Raw genomic sequence first — 17,041 nt, forward strand, 5'->3', positions numbered from 1 at the left:
GCCGCTCACCATCTTGGTGGAGTCCTCAAAGTTTTGGCGGATGGTGCATAGGTCGGACATCCATCTCCACTCCTCAGGTGTTATGTGTGGAGTTTGACCCATTTCCCGACGGCTTAGGTGATGCAGGTACTCAACAACTGCCCTCTTCTGCTCACATATCCTGACCAACTTGTGCAGAGTTGAATTCCAACGCGTGGGGACATCACACACCAGTCTGTGTGCCGGAAGATGCAAACGGCGTCTTAAGCCAGCAAGGCCGGCTGAAGCAGTAGGTGACTTTCGAAAATGTGCAGACAGGCGGCGAACTTTTACCAGCAGATCTGACAGCTCTGAGTATGACTTTAGAAACCGCTGAACTACGAGGTTGAGCACATGGGCCACGCATGGAACATGTGTCAGCTGGCCTCGCCTCAAAGCCGCCACCAGGTTCCGGCCATTGTCACACACGACCTTTCCTGGCTTTAGGTTCAGAGTTGTGAGCCAGTGATCTGCCTTCTGTTTCAGAGCTATCCACACCTCTTCTGCATTGTGGGGTTTGTTGTCACCTATGCAGATTAGCTTCAGCACTGCCTGTTGCCGCTTCGCCGAGGCAGTGCTGCAGTGCTTCTGTGTCGCCCTGGACAAGCCAGGGGCCACAGAGCACAACACTTAAACACCCCACACTCCCTGCAGGCATATCATAGTCAAAACACAAAATCCTTGTTGCCTTCCCCAGGGGCTGTTGTCCACACCAGGGTGTGGAGCCAGGCGGTTGGTCTCCACCCACCGAGGAGGAGGGAAAAAACAGGCAGTGAGAGTTAAGCTAAGGAAGTGGAAGGAGGAAAGTAGTAGAGAGGAGAAAAGTGACAGCAAAGAGCCTGAAGTTGGTCCGGGTGTGTGGCCCGGACAGGACAGCAAGGTTGGCAGGATGTGGTGACCGTCTGCAGTGGAGGCCGATTGGAGTCTGCCGTAAGGACCGTGGACGGTTGGTGACCCGGCCGTACCGGACCGGTATACAAAGAGAAGCCAGCACCATTGGCAGAGGACTTTCGGATCCCGGCAAGGCTTGGTGTCGCCGTGAATTTGCCAAATCCGTTAGTGAAGGGGACCTCAGGGTTTCCAAACAGCCAAGTCCAGATAGAAGGCAACCGTCCAACCGTGAAGGGGAGACACCGCCACCGCCAAGGGCAACCGTCTCCCAGGGCCAGCGCCTGTGGGCAAAAGGGGCTCCTCCGGCCCATATCCAGGTCGGGGAGCGGGTTACCGTTGGGAAACCATCACTACCAACACTTAACTTAGGTGCAGGGAGAGACAGTCATCACTAACCTGCAGGGAGGAACAACCGCAGCCGTCCGAGTGACCCGTCCATCCAGCCACTTGTTTTACCGTGAACTGTGTCATCATCATTGGGCTGAGTGAGTACCTCCGTGCCGTGCGGCACAGCGCTGCCCCTGCGACCCTGCACCTCATCAGGCCCCGCAACCCGCCTGTCATCCATCTCTACCCCATCACCAGGCCCCGGGAGAACCAACCCCCCTACCCACGGAGGGGAGAAATAACAACAAAGCTGCTCCCTGTCACAGGCTCCCGGGATCCCCGTCCAGAGCAGCGGTGGTGTCCACACAATCACCACAACCGTGGGTGGCGTCACGGACAATATCCCCAAAACCCAAACCACCCCTTTTCACTCACGGGCGAGTAGCGCCGCTCGGGTCCCCGGGATCCGGCCATCGCTCGAGCCAACGAGCAGCAGCAGCCGTAGAGCAGCGTCAGCCGGACCCGAGCAGTGGGAGAGCGCACCGTCCCCTCCTCCGCCCGCGACACTTCCAGCTTGGGACTGGTGTGGAGGGTAAAGTGGATCAGGATGCGCAGGAGGAGGAGGAGGCTGAGGAGCATGACATTCCGGAGCTGTAGAGTGTGTGTGAAACCCTGACTGAGGTAGGGCCTGCAAAACTTGGTGTGTGAAGGACGTGTTCCGTCCCTCGCTCAGACTGGGTCCCAGCTTACACAATATTAACCCAGTGTGACGTCAACGAGATGTAGCGGCCTTGCCCACATGCACTTGTCCACGTGTCTGTGGTTAGGTGGACTTTGGCTGAAACAGCGTTGTTCAGGGCACGTGTGATGTTTTGTGACACGTGGTTATGCAATGCGGGGACGGCACACCGGGAGAAATAGTGGCGGCTGTGGACCGAGTAACGTGGGACAGCTGCCACCATCAGGTCGCGGAATGCTTCTGTCTCAACCAGCCTAAAAGGCAACATTTCCAGCGCAAGCAGTCGCGAAATGTTAGCATTTAGAACTGTGGCATGTGGGGTGTTGGCAGTGTATTTGCGCCTGCGTTCAAAGGTTTGCTGAATGGATAACTGAACGCTGCGCTGGGACAAGGACGTGCTTGATGATGGTGTTCTTTCTGCGTAGGCAACTGCAGGTGCAGGAGTGGAGGAGGCTTGTTCGCAGGCAGCATGGACAGGGGATTGGCTCGCATGCACAACCAGCGAAGACGTAGCAGTGACATCAGCAAGCACTGCTCCTGGACTCTGTTGTACTTCCCACAAAGTCGGGTGCTTGGCTGACATGTGCCTGATCATGCTGGTGGTGGTCAGGCTGCTAGTTTTGGTACCCCTGCTGATGCTGGCATGGCAGGTGTTGCAAATGGCCTTTTTAGAATCATCTGGAGCCAACTTAAAAAACTGCCAGTGTCAGAGTTCCAGGTTTTCCAGTTTTCTTTTGAAAGAGCTTGCCCTTTGTTAACATGGAGTTTTCTGTTCTGTTGCCCTACTTCCTGTCCATCTGTTTAAAAGCCGCCCCTAAAGCTTAGTCCAGTGCCTGAGTATACTGCTTCCTGTGTGCTCCTGCCCTGCAGCTTTTGGTTCCTGATTGTTATTCGGATCCTCTTGGAAAACAACCGACACCGACTCTGGACTTCATCTGGTATCATCTAGCTGTGCCCGGACTCCGTTTGCCGTCTTTGGTCGGCACTTCTGCCCGGTTCCTTCCGTTTAATACCACTCTGGACTCACATCACATACGGACATTTTTGGACTTACCTATTGCCCTTTTGTGTCCCGGCTGCTGCGCATTTAGGGCTTCTGGGGTGATTGCCAGACAGTCCCTGTATAGGGGTTCGCTCTTGGTGGTCTCCCTGGGGGAGTCCGGTGCGCGGTCCCGGGAATTCCCTTTCGCTCCGTCCCTGGAAGGTATTTCCTGTATTTATGTTTTACTGTGTTTTTGTTCCGTTTATGTACATATTTGCTGGTTGCATATTATAAACGTCTTGCACCAAGAACTCGTCTCTGGTTGTCATTGCCCTAACGCAATCGAAATCCTCAATACATACAATAGTATTACAGCCAGACTCGGGAAGACCTAACATTTGTACAGGCACCTTGTGTCGTGTTGTTCCGGGGAACAGTTGCCTGACGTCTGCCTGGGGCCACCACTCTGCTTCTTACTGCCTGTTGGGATGCTACGCCTCCCTCCCCCTGTGCACTGCTGTCCTCGCTCTGCATATCCTCCTGCCAGGTTGGGTCAGTTACTGGATCATCCACCACGTCGTCTTCCTCTTCCGCACCCTGCTCCTCCTCCTGACTTCCTGACAATTGTGTCTCATCATCGTCCACCCCTTGTTGAGACACGTTGCCAACTTCGTGAGAACGTGGCTGCTCAAATATTTGGGCATCTGTACATACAATCTCGTCATGGCCCACTTCAACAGGAGCTGGCGAGAGGCCAGAATTTGTGAATGGAAACGTGAACGAACAGCTCTTCCGAGTGTCCAAGTGTGGGATCAGTAATGTCCGTGGACGTGTACTCGGCCTGGTGGTAGGAAGGAGGATCAGGTTCTGAAATGTGCGGTGCACTATCACGGCTACTGACACTTGACCGTGTGGAAGACAGAGTGTTTGTAGTGGTGCCAATCTGACTGGAAGCATTATCCGCTATCCAACTAACAACCTGTTGACACTGGTCTTGGTTCAAGAGCGGTGTACTGCAGCGGTCCCCAAGAATTTGGGACAGGACGTGCGAGCGACTAGATGTGGCCCTTTGTTGTGGCGAAATTAGAGCTTGCACACAACCTCGGTCTCTGCCTGCACCACCATCACGTCCACTTCCTTGTTCGTTGACAACGCCCTTGCGCATTTTGCAATGCTGTGCTGATGTGTATTCACTAGACTTGTGCGTTATATCCAAGTTTTTGCAAAACTCACACAAATGCAGCGGAAAGCTGCCACCAACAGGCACACACGTGCGGTTTTTAAATGCAAGCACGGAGGCACTAAGAACCTAACAGGTCTCTATCCAGGGACAACGTGGAGCCTCCCAATTTTTGGCTGCCCTGCCTAAGGGCTATACTACAATAGACCCACTTCCTTCCAATGGGCACTTCAGGTTTACAGGCCCTCATGCACGTCTCTATCCAGGGACAATGTGGAGCCTCCCAATTTTTGGCTGCCCTGCCTAAGGGCTATACTACAATAGACCCACTTCCTTACAATGGGCACTTCAGGTTTACAGGCCCTCATGCACATCTCTATCCAGGGACAACGTGGAGCCTCCGAATTTTTGGCTGCCCTGCCTAAGGGCTATACTACAATAGGCCCACTTCCTTACAATGGGCACTTCAGGTTTACAGGCCATCATGCACGTCTCTATCCAGGGGCAACGTGGAGCCTCCCAATTTTTGGCTGCCCTGCCTAAGGGCTATACTACAATAGACCCACTTCCTTCCAATGGGCACTTCAGGTTTACAGGCCCTCATGCACGTCTCTATCCAGGGACAACGTGGAGCCTCCCAATTTTTGGCTGCCCTGCCTAAGGGCTATACTACAATAGACCCACTTCCTTACAATGGGCACTTCAGGTTTACAGGCCATCATGCACGTCTCTATCCAGGGACAATGTGGAGCCTCCCAATTTTTGGCTGCCCTGCCTAAGGGCTATACTACAATAGACCCACTTCCTTACAATGGGCACTTCAGGTTTACAGGCCCTCATGCACGTCTGTATGCAGGGGCATTGGTGAACCTCACAATTTTGGACTGCCCTGGCAAAGGAAAATACTACAAAGACTCACTTCCTCAAAATGGGCACATTAGACTCAAGAGGCCTTCATGTACGTCTCTTCTCAGGGACATCGGAGTGCCACACAATGTTTTCACGTAAAATCTTTCATGTATTAATCTCAAAAAGTAACATACACCAGCTCTATCTCACTATTGGGTATGTGCCCTTAACATTTCCGCCATGAAAAATCATTTTGGGGTCATATTGGAAGGTTTTCTGGTGAGTCCGTAAAAATGGCGTAAAACGCGGACAAAATTGTTCACAGCTGTGACTTTTCAGTGATAAATGCTTCAAGGGGTCTTCCCCATGCTGTTGCCATGTCATTTGAGCACTCTTCTGAGACTTTTGTGACATTTTTAGGGTTTCTCCATGCTGCCGGGGGGTCATTTCACAAAAATACTCGGGTCTCCCATAGGATAACATTGGGCTCGTTGCTCGGGCCAAGTACACGAGTATCTTGGGAGGCTCGGCCCGAGCTTCGAGCACCCGAGCTTTTTAGTACTCGCTCATCACTACTCATCGCTTCACAGGACTTGTTTCCAACATACATCATCTTCTTTAGATGTTCTTTTGCATACTTCTGACGCTGAATTTTATGGTAAAAATGCAGGAGAGGTTTTCTTCTGGTGGTGACTCTTCCATGAAGGCCATATTTGTGCAGATGTCTCTGAACAGTTGAACAATGTACTACAACTCTAGAATCTGCTAAATCTTCCTGAAGGTCTTTTGCAATCAATCAGGGGTTCTGATTTGCCTCTCTAGCAATCCTTTGAGCAGCTCTCACAGAAATTTTGCTTGGTGTTCCAGACATTATCTTGACCTCTACTCTTCCTCGTAACTGAGATTTCTTAATTACATTTCAAACTGAGGAAAGGGCAACTTGAAAACATTTTGCTATCTTCTTATAGCTTTCTTCTGCTTTGTGGGCCTCCACCATTTTCATTTTCAGAGTGCTAGGCAACTGCTTAGAAGAAGCCATGGCTGTTTATTTTTTTGGCACAAGGTTAAAGGAGGCTTGGTTTTTATAAAGCTATGAAATTTGCATCACCCGGCATTTCCTAATGATGATAGTGAACAAGCTATAACCCTAACAAGCTAAATAAGGTCTTAAATCTTGGTCAAAGTTATCTGAGCACACAAATCTCCAAGGGTGCCCAAACTTGTGCATCGGCCCATTTTTCTTTTTGTAATTTTTAAAATGTAAAAGATGAAAATACATTTTATTTTTTTGCTTAAAATGCAAAGGAAATGTGTGATCTTTAACTTTATGCCATTTAGAGATCATTTCATCTTCAACTTGCTTAACTGTTCACAATAACACTAATTTTGACCAGGGGTGCACAATCTTTTACATGCCACTGTATATGCTCACATCCTGATATGTGCCCCAATCCTGCTATATACCCCCATACTGATAAATACACCCATCTTGATAAATACTCACATCCTGAAAAATACACCCATCCCGATAAATAACCCCATCCTGATATGTACCCCAATCTTGCTATATACCCCCATCCGGGTATATGGCCCGTATCCTGTGGCACACAAATAATAAACATTTATACTCACCTTTCCTCGCTCCATGCAGTATCGCTCATCTTCCTGTCTGTGCCAGCAGCAGCGCTGCTGACCTGTGTGGAGCCATGCACACAGCGATGACATCACCGCTTTGCACACCACTCTCCACACACATCACCGGGCAGGCAGACAGGAGGTCATTGCGATGCTGCAGGGAATGGAGACCAATGAGTATATTTATTCACTGCCCCCAGTGCTGATGATGATGTGAAGGGGGCAGTGAATATAGCCACACGTGATCACTAAAGGCTGTAGTTGCCAGGGATGATCACGCGGGCCGGCTGTTTAGATGATGGACGTTTGGATGCAGTGCATATGAAAAGAGGCTAATGAGCGGGTCCACATGGTCACGGTAGGCCCTGCTACAGCCTGCTCCTGCCTCTGATGACCTGCTCCACCACCACCGCACCCCCATTCACCGCAGCCATCAGACTGTAAGATGCACGTTTTATAGTCTGAAAAATAGAGTAGTTTATTTGATTAAATACAATGCTTGTAAATTGTCATATATGGGATGTACCACCATAAAAATTGAAACAGAGAATTAAGGAGCATATTAGGGACTCTTCAGATCCCAATTAGAGTTGAGCGCGGTTCGCGGTTCGAGGTTCTCCAGTTCTAGGCTCGAGTGATTTTGGGGCCTGTTCTAGATCGAACTAGAACTCAAGCTTTTTGCAAAAGCTCGATAGTTCTAGAAACGTTCGAGAACGGTTCTAGCAGCAAAAAAACAGCTAATTCCTAGCTGGCTTTCCGCTGTAATAGTGTGAGTCACTCTGTGACTCACACTATTATGAAATTTCAGTGTATAGTGTGCGGGAACAGCGCCTTCAGATCACTGCTGTATGGATAATGTCGATCACCATTTTTTTTTTTTTTTCTTGTCTTCCTTCCCTAAGCGCGCGCGTGTAGTGGGGAGGGCCAGCATGTCAGCCAATCCCAGAGACACACACAGCTAAGTGGACTTTTAGCCAGAGAAGCAACAGCATGTGTGATAGGATGTCCATGTCACATGTCCCTGCATTATAAAACCGGACATTTTCCTCCAGCACGCCATTATCTGCCTTCTGCGATCTTTGTGTCAGACATCACTGGCGCAGCTCCGTCCTTTGTCCTATCGCCGATACTGCTGTATGCGCTCCATACACAGTGCTGGACAGCTTAGGGATAGCACTTTCTATCAGTCCTTTTAAGGGCTCGTACCGGCAGGGTCAGAGCCATAGGTGACAGGTCCTGAAAACAGAGACAGCGTCTGTGTAGCTAAGGTCAGGGATTTCCTCGCTGCATTTCCCCATTAGGAGGGAATAGAAAGGCAGGCTTCCTTTCCTCTACCCAGAGCCCCACAATCCTGGCACTGTACCCTCCTGTCCTCTGCACAATCCAACTCATTATAACTAAGCCATTATACTAGCAAACACTGAGTGTACCTAGTGGCATCCTAAACGTGGCTGTTGGACTTCTGTATAGTCCCAGTAGTGCACAGATATTTGCAGCACATCTGCCTGCATTGCACACTCAAACTGATAGTTACTAAGCCATTATACTAGCAAACACTGAGTGAACTTAGTGTCATCCTAAAAGTGGCTGTTGGACTTCTGTATAGTCCCAGTAGTGCACAGAGATTTGCAGCATGTCTGCCTGCATTGCACACTCAAACTTATAGTTACTAAGCCATTATACTAGCAAACACTGAGTGAACTTAGTGTCATCCTAAATGTGGCTGTTGGACTTCTGTATAGTCCCAGTAGTGCACAGATATTTGCAGCACGTCTGCCTGCATTGCACACTCAAACTGATAGTTACTAAGCCATTATACTAGCAAACACTGAGTGAACTTAGTGTCATCCTAAACGTGGCTGTTGGACTTCTGTATAGTCCCAGTAGTGCACAGATATTCGCAGCACGTCTGCCTGCATTGCACACTCAAACTGATAGTTACTAAGCCATTATACTAGCAAACACTGAGTGAACTTAGTGTCATCCTAAACGTGGCTGTTGGACTTCTGTATAGTCCCAGTAGTGCACAGATATTTGCAGCACCTCTGCCTGCATTGCACACTCAAACTGATAGTTACTAAGCCATTATACTAGCAAACACTGAGTGAACTTAGTGTCATCCTAAACGTGGCTGTTGGACTTCTGTATAGTCCCAGTAGTGCACAGATATTTGCAGCACGTCTGCCTGCATTGCACACTCAAACTGATAGTTACTAAACCATTATACTAGCAAACACTGAGTGAACTTAGTGTCATCCTAAACGTGGCTGTTGGACTTCTGTATAGTCCCAGTAGTGCACAGAGATTTGCAGCACCTCTGCCTGCATTGCACACTCAAACTGATAGTTACTAAGCCATTATACTAGCAATTTATGCTGCCAGTTTAAGGGCTGTAGTTGCATTGTCAGGGATATTTATTCTTTATTATTCTGCTGTTAATAAAGCTAGACCACCGCTGCAATCTACACCACCTCTCAATTTTTACTACCACATTTTCAGTGCACAATCTTGTCGCAATCAACATGAGTGGCAAAATGACAGATGCTGGTGGAAAGAGGAAGAGGCGTGGTGGAAAAGGAAAAAAAGGGTTTGTCCGTGGGGAAGGTGGCAAAGCTCCATTATCATCTGCTGGAGATAGACCATCTACCAGCAAAAGTAAGATGTCTACTACTTACCGTGGACAATCCGATGTGCTCCCTTTTTTACGGACACGAACAACAGGAACAAAGGTAGATGATGGCCAAAAAAGGAAAATGCTTGAATGGATCTCAAGTGGTCCAACAAGTGCCCTCTCAGCCACTTCATGTACCGCATCCAAAAAACACCAGTCCTCTGAGTTGTCATCCCAATCAAACTTGCTTTCTCCCAGCTCTGAAGTCTCCATCAGCCCTGCACAGTATGGTGGATCTGAGATGGCTGAGTCTGCAGAGCTGTTCAGTCACACTATAGCCTGGGAATCAGAGGTCTGCTCCCAAGCTACAGTGAGTACAGAACAGGAAATGGTCTGCAGTGATGCCCAGAACCTTTGTGACTCTGATTCAGGCCGTGAGGACCAAGTTTCTGAGCATAATGTTGACTCTTTGTCACAAACTGTAACACCTGTGGTTATAGACAATGAGGAACATACTGATGAAGATGAGACGCAGATACCCAATTGGGATGACAACTTAAATATATGGTCAGGGCAAGAAGAGGCTCGGTCTGAGGGGGAAGGGAGTGCAAACACAACAATTGATGATGAAGTTCTAGATCCCACCTACTGTCAACCCACAGTCAGGCCCTCGAGGAGGTCAACAGAGGTGGTGGAGGAGGATGCAACTGATGACGAAGTTACCTTGCGCCTTCCTGGACAGAGTCGGAGTACTGGTAGCACGTCTACAACTGCATCCTCAGCCACCACTCTGCCTCTGAGCACTAGTCGGGGTGGATCAACAGGTCGCATGCCCTCTAAGCCTTGCCTAGCCTGGTCCTTTTTTGACATAGCAAAAGATCACCCAAATTATGTGATCTGTAAAATTTGTCATGGTTCTCTTAGTAGAGGTCAAAACCTCAGCAGTTTGACAACTTCTTCCATGAATCGTCACATGAATAAATATCATATGTCCCTTTGGGAAGCTCACCGTGCTGCAATGCAGCCTAGCGGAGCGAACCATCCACCGCCTGCCCCTTCCAGTGCATCCGAGCGCTCTTCATCTTCTAGGACTGTGGGGACAGCTGTCACACCTGTTTTTCTACGCACAACTTCCACCACTGTAACCGCAACAGGCACTTTGCTTGGTAGGTCGTCAGTTGGTTTGGAAGGGGAAACAAGTGAGTGTGTACAGCTCTCTCAGACATCGATAGCACCAATGTTGGATGAAGGCAACATCATGTCTCCGCCTGCACTTTCCTCACAAACCTGCATTTTTCCAGTGACACCCTACTCAACACCGTCTACACACAGCAGCCAGATCTCTGTCCCTCAGATGTGGTCAAATAAAAGGCCATTTCCTGCAACCCAAGACAAAGCTAAGAGGTTGACTCTATCCCTCTGTAAGCTCTTGGCTACCGAAATGCTGCCTTTCCGCCTAATGGACACACAGGATTTTAGAGACCTTATGTCTGTCGCTGTGCCCCAGTACCAGATGCCTAGTCGCCACTACTTCTCTAAGAAAGGTGTGCCCGCGCTACACCAGCATGTCGCACAAAACATCACCGCTTCCTTGAGAAACTCTGTGTGTGAACGGGTGCATTTCAACACCGATACTTGGACCAGTAAGCATGGACAGGGACGTTACATGTCGCTGACTGGGCACTGGGTAACTATGGTGATAGATGGTGAAGGGTCTGCTGCACAAGTCTTGCCGTCCCCACGACTTGTGTGTCAATCCTCTGTCTGTCCAAGTTCCGACACTGCTTCTGCCTCCTCCACCTCATCTGGGTCCTCCACCTCCGCCCCAAGCCTGCCTGGTCAGGCCACCAGCGTTCTCACTGCGCAGAAGGAATCATGCACCCCTCATTACTATGCTGGCAGCAGAGCGCAATGGCATCAGGCGGTCTTTAGCTTGACATGTCTTGGGAATAAGAGTCACACAGCTGAGGAGTTGTGGTCATCTCTGCGGTCCGAGTTTACTAAATGGTTGTCTCCACTCAACCTGCAGCCTGGTAAGGCCGTGTGCGACATTGCTGCAAACCTGGGTGCGGCCATTTGCCTGGGCAAGGTGACACACGTACCTTGTATGGCTCACGTGTTGAACCTTGTCGTCCAGCAATTTTTAACACACTATCCCGGCCTAGATGGCCTTCTGACCAGGGCATGAAAACTGTCTGCTCACTTCCACCGTTCAAGCGCCGCAGCTGAGCGACTTGCATCGCTCCAGAAGTCTTTCGGCCTGCCGGTTCATCGCCTGAAATGCGATGTGCCGACACGCTGGAATTCGACTCGCCACATGTTACAGCGACTGTGGCAGCACCGCCGAGCCCTGGTGCAATACGTCATGACGTATAGCCTGGGCCAACGAGATGCAGAGGTGGGGCAGATCACCCTGATGGAGTGGTCTCAGATCAAGGACCTATGCACCCTTCTGCACAGTTTCGACATGGCGACGAATATGTTTAGCGCTGACAATGCCATTATCAGCATGACAATTCCAGTCATTTACATGCTGGAGCAGACGCTAAACACTATTCGGAGTCAGGGGGTGGGACAACAGGAAGGGAAGGAACTACAGGAGGATTCATATGCGCAAAGGACAACAACATCACCAAGGTCCAGACGTTCATCATCACCAACGCAGCAGGCATGGGACCATGGGGGACAGGGATCAACAAGGGCGCATAGTTGCAGGCGAAATGTTGAGGAAGGTGCAGGAGAACATGAAGAAATGGAGGACGAACTGTCCATGGACATGGAAGACTCAGCAGATGAGGGAGACCTTGGTCAAATTTCTGTTGAAAGAGGTTGGGGGGAGATGTCAGAGGAAGAAAGAACGGGTAGCACCTCTATGCCACAAACACAGCGTGGACTTGGTCCGCATGGCTGCGCAAGACGCATGAGTGCCTTCTTGTTGCACTACCTCCAACATGACCCTCGTATTGTCAAAATTAGAAGTGATGATGACTACTGGATTGCCACACTATTAGATCCACGTTACAAGTCCAAATTTTGTGACATAATTCCAGCCATAGAAAGGGACGCACGTATGCAGGAGTATCAGCAGAAGCTGTTACTCAATCTTAGCTCGGCTTTTCCACCAAACAACTGTGCAGGTGAAGGGAGTGATTCTCCCAGTTGAAACTTGACAAACATGGGACGGTCTCGTCATCTTCAACAGTCTACCCGTACCAGGAGGACCATATCTGGTGCTGGTAACAGCAATTTTATGGAATCTTTTCATAATTTTTTTATACCCTCCTTTGCAAGGCCACCAGAGACAACAAGTCTGACACATAGTCAACGGCTGGAGAGGATGATACAGGAGTATCTCCAAATGAACATCGATGCCATGACTTTGCAAATGGAGCCTTGCTCATTTTGGGCTTCAAATCTAGAAAAATGGCCAGAGCTCTCCAGTTACGCCTTTGAGATTTTGTCGTGTCCAGCTGCCAGCGTTGTCTCTGAATGTGTCTTCAGTGCTGCTGGGTGTGTGCTGACAGATAAGCGCACGCGTCTGTCCAGTGAAAATGTGGACAGACTGACGTTCATCAAAATGAACAAGTCATGGATCCAGAAGGAATTTACTACCCCTGTGTCATCCTGGGGAGAGTAAATGCTTGTGGATTTGGAATGTGCTTGATGCAAATCAAAACATCCTGTTTGCAACTAGGCCACAAGTGCTGCCACTGATAAGGTGTCTGTGTGGGGCCCAATTTTTGGAAAAAAAGGGAGACTCCGCTTGGAGTAACCTTTGCTTGCTGTGTTTTTTAAAAATGATCCAAGATGAACAGAGCTGGGATCAGGAAAGACTTTGCTACCAACCCCGGTGTCATCCTGGGGACGGTTAAGAATAGCGTATTTTTGAATGTGCTTGATGCAAATCAAAACATCCTGTTTGCAACTAGGGCACAAGTTCTGCCACTGATAAGGTGTCTGTGTGGGGCCCAATTTTTGGAAAAAAAGGGAGACTCCGCTTGGAGTAACCTTTGCTTGCTGTGTTTTTTAAAAATGATCCAAGATGAACAAAGCTGGGATCAGGAAAGACTTTGCTACCAACCCCGGTGTCATCCTGGAGACGGTTAAGAATAGCGTATTTTTGAATGTGCTTGGTGCAAATCTAGCTGTGAAGTGTACAACTAGGGCACAAGTGCTGCCACTGAATGGGTGGGTGTGTGTGGGGCCCAATTTTTGGAAAAAAAGGGAGACTCCGCTTGGAGTCACCTTGCTGTGTTTTACATGATTTTAGAAGGGCATGCCATGCCTATATCTGTGTGTCCTCCTCTTTTTCCTTGTCCAGCTCTTTTGTTTTCGCATGAGTATATGTCCTTGTCACTTTCCCATGTGTTTGTGTTGTGTTGTGAGTTGTTTGTCACCTTTTGGACACCTTTGAGGGTGTTTTCTAGGTGTTTTTATATGTTTGTGATTGCCTGCCATTGTTTCCTATGCAGTTCGAGTTCGGTTCGTCGAACGTTCGACGAGCCGAACTCGAACGGGACGTCCGTTCGGCGAACCGACCTCGAGCCGAACCGCGACCGGTTCGCTCATCTCTAATCCCAATCCATCTAATGTATAAAACATTTTTTCAGTTGTCATGGTGGGGATTTAACCCACTTTTGCTTTCATGCAATTGAATGAATTAATAAACCAGTTAGAGAAGGAAATCGGAGATGTACCCTTTTAAATAGAGAGACCTTTTGGATCCTGATGCTAAATACAACATATCCAACAGGTTTAAACAAAAAATTGGATCTGATATCACATTATTACATTGAAATACAGAAAATAGAAAAAGTAGTTCAGCTCACCCTTCCTAAAGTCCAGGTCAGGATCGGTGTTGGTGCACGGAGCTTCCCTGGCCTCAGGCAGAACACAGACAAGGAAACTAGAGTATGATCTCCAGCACTTCAAAGAAGGTTAAAAATATTTATTAAGGTTCTATTAATTTAAAAAAAAAAAAAGATCCATTGATCATGAAAACAGTAAGGGGGGGACACATTAAGAGAAATCCAACATGTTTCAGCTAGCAGAGCCTTTTTCAAGGATTGCACTTACATGTCTATTGTGCACACAGATATACTGAGAAGTTTCACTTGGAATGGAAAGGAACCTGGAAACAATTTCCAGTAAGTGCTAGTAGAAAAGTCTCTATAGCAAGCACCTGAAAAAATGCATGTATCAAACACCCAAGTAAAGTGAACAGGTGCATATAGGTGTGTGCACACATAGACAAGAAAAAGGATGTATATAAAATAAAAAATACCAAAAATTAGTACAGATAAAAACGATACATATATATAATACAATACAAAAAATAAATTCAGTTATATTGCAAAATGAGATCCTGCCGAACATTAAGACCTAGGGGTTGGCGTGTAGCTAGTTTAAAAATCCAGTAAGATTCATGATTTAGTATAGTTCTATGATAATTTGCCTGAGGCCAGGGCAGCTCCGTGCACCAACACCGATCCTGACCTGGACTTTAGAAAGGGTGAGCTGAACTACTTTTTCTATTTTCTGTATTTGTATTTTGGCTTTATTCGTTCTCCCTTTCCACAAGTGTGTACAGCTATTTAGTTCATACCAAGAATTATTTACAATGGATCGGTGGAGTTTAAGGAAAAATAAATTTGATCAGATTTTTAATATAACTACTAATAATGATACAGTGATGGAGGGTAACAATATGGATATGAACAATCTTCTTATGAACTTAGAGAAATTGAAAACAAAAGAAATGAAGCTTTGGTGGGATTCCACATCTTTAAAAAGTTATAAGGACAAAAACCTCATTCCAAGAGGATTAAGAATGAATAAAAGACCCACATTTTCTGTGTATCCAGACACTTTCCTCGATAAGTGGAACTCTATTCTATCTGCCTGTTCAGTGCAACTTATTGAACTAATTATAAAGCATGAACAAAGTGAATTAAATAAAGTTAAAAAAAATATTGAAAAAACTGAAAAGGATTTAGAACATTTTAAAAATGCAAATCAATATAACGTTTTTTTGGACAAAATGAATAAAAATTTGGATACTTTGGAGAACAAGATAGCTGAAAGAAAAAAATCCAAATTCAGCAGGGATCGCCATGATTTTCAAAATAATAAAGTCTATGACTGGCATAGATCCAGCTCTAGGAATTCTATTTTGAGAAATAACGAGAGACGAAGTTTCAGAGTAAGTTTTTTTGATTCAGATTCTGAGCAAACAGCCAACACATCTACTTTTAGTTTCGGTGTTTGAACGGATGGATCAAATGAAGATACCAATGGCAGTTCACACAATGTGATTTCTCAGCAAAAAATTTTTTCAAAAAATGCATGAGGCGGGCGGGGAGGAAACACAAGCACAAGAAGAAATCCCCCGCGACAGAAGAGGAACTATTATTAGACTGCCCAGTATGGAACCTATGTGGAAAAATCCTTACAGAGACACAAACCAATGTTTTATCCAAGGGTCTCGGATATTGTCCCACCAAAAAATTTAATGTCTTCAATACACTATTAGATGTGAACAAACTTGCTAGGAATTTGACATTGAAGTGTCATTATATAGACTCTGAAAATATGGACCAAGATATTACTGCTCCTATATGTACACCCATTAATAAAATTCCTACTTTTCATGAATTAAATAATATTGTACAACTCAGACAATTAGCAGCAGAATCCGATAATACAGAACCACTCTCCATGGATAATTTCAATACTAAAAATGCATATTTTTACCCTCTACAATCAAGACCCTCAGTCCTGGACATTTTTCAGGACAAAATAGAAAATGATCTTATGCAGTTAGATAGAAATTGTCCTCCCTATAAAAGTAATCTAAATAAAGGTGAAAAAGCAGCATTAGGCTATGTGCACACGGTGCGTTTTTCTCGGCGTTTTTGCGCGTTTTTCGGGTGCGTTTTTGGCCTCAAAACTGCATGACTTTGCTTCCCCAGCAAAGTCTATGAGTTTTCATTTTTGCTGTCCCCACACAGCGTTTTTTTTCAGCTGCGTTTTTGTGGTGACCACAAAAACGCAGCATGTCAATTATTCCCGCGTTTGTCACTGCGCTTTTCATCCATTGAGTTCAATGGGATGTTGAAAGACGCAATGAGAAACGCAAATAGCTGCGTTTTGGTGCGTTTCTAAGACCAAAAACGCAGCTATAAGCGCAGGAGGTGGGTAGTAAAGTGACGTGTACAGGAAGAGGATTCCTTCTGTCAGTATAGACAGAAGCATGAATCCTCCCGGTACCATCACTGCCGCGTCCATCTCCCGTCCTGTGCATGTATGCTGCCGTGCGGCGCCATGTACAGGCAGGAGGTGGAAGCGGCTGCAAAATCAAAAGTTAACAGTAAAAAAAAAAAAAAAGTTATACTCACCTGTCTGCAGCCTCGCGGTGCCATGCCCGCTCCCATCTCCTCTCACGGTATCGCCGCTCCCGCTCCGGCTGTGTGCAGTCTCCCCGGGGAAGGACCTTGCTTGCAGGACCTGGCGATGGATCACCTGATGCAGTCACCTGACGCATCAGCTGATCGAGTCTCGGGCTGACGCGGGCGCCCGGCCGGTATCAGCGGATGTGTCAGGAGACTTCATCCCTGATTACCGGCAGCTGCTGCAGCGATCGGACAGGATCAGACTCCCGCCCCATCGCTCCAGGAGCTGCCGGTAATTCAGCACATAAGTGAGTATTATTTTTTTTTTTTTTTCTACTGATGCATCAGCTGATTGTATAATCGGCTTTTATACAATCAGCTGATGTGTGATGTGATTCAGGCACTTGATCCTGACACA

Source organism: Anomaloglossus baeobatrachus, chromosome 2, assembly GCF_048569485.1.
Source record: "Anomaloglossus baeobatrachus isolate aAnoBae1 chromosome 2, aAnoBae1.hap1, whole genome shotgun sequence".
Taxonomy (NCBI): Eukaryota; Metazoa; Chordata; class Amphibia; order Anura; family Aromobatidae; genus Anomaloglossus; species Anomaloglossus baeobatrachus.